Below are 244 nucleotides of genomic sequence, written 5' to 3'. Positions count from 1 at the left end.
TGCTTAATGTATTATTCTGAAAGTATTAGAAATGATTCATGTTTATTTTGAAATGAAGTCCACAGTCTTGCCGGTCCCATAAAAAGGCTACCAAGGCGTGATCCAAGCTATGTATTTGTCTGTATTTGTCTGTATTTGTCTGTATTTAGATTTACGTGGATACTTCAAAGTATGACTATTTGGATGGATGGAAGAACGATGGATGGCGATTGTTTTTGCTATTGTTCCTGATTTTACAGGTAAT

This window comes from Penaeus monodon, chromosome 23 (genome assembly GCF_015228065.2).
Source record: "Penaeus monodon isolate SGIC_2016 chromosome 23, NSTDA_Pmon_1, whole genome shotgun sequence".
In the NCBI taxonomy this organism is placed as follows: Eukaryota; Metazoa; Arthropoda; class Malacostraca; order Decapoda; family Penaeidae; genus Penaeus; species Penaeus monodon.
The sequence above is the reverse complement of the archived record's forward strand: the minus strand, read 5'-3'. Positions refer to the sequence as shown.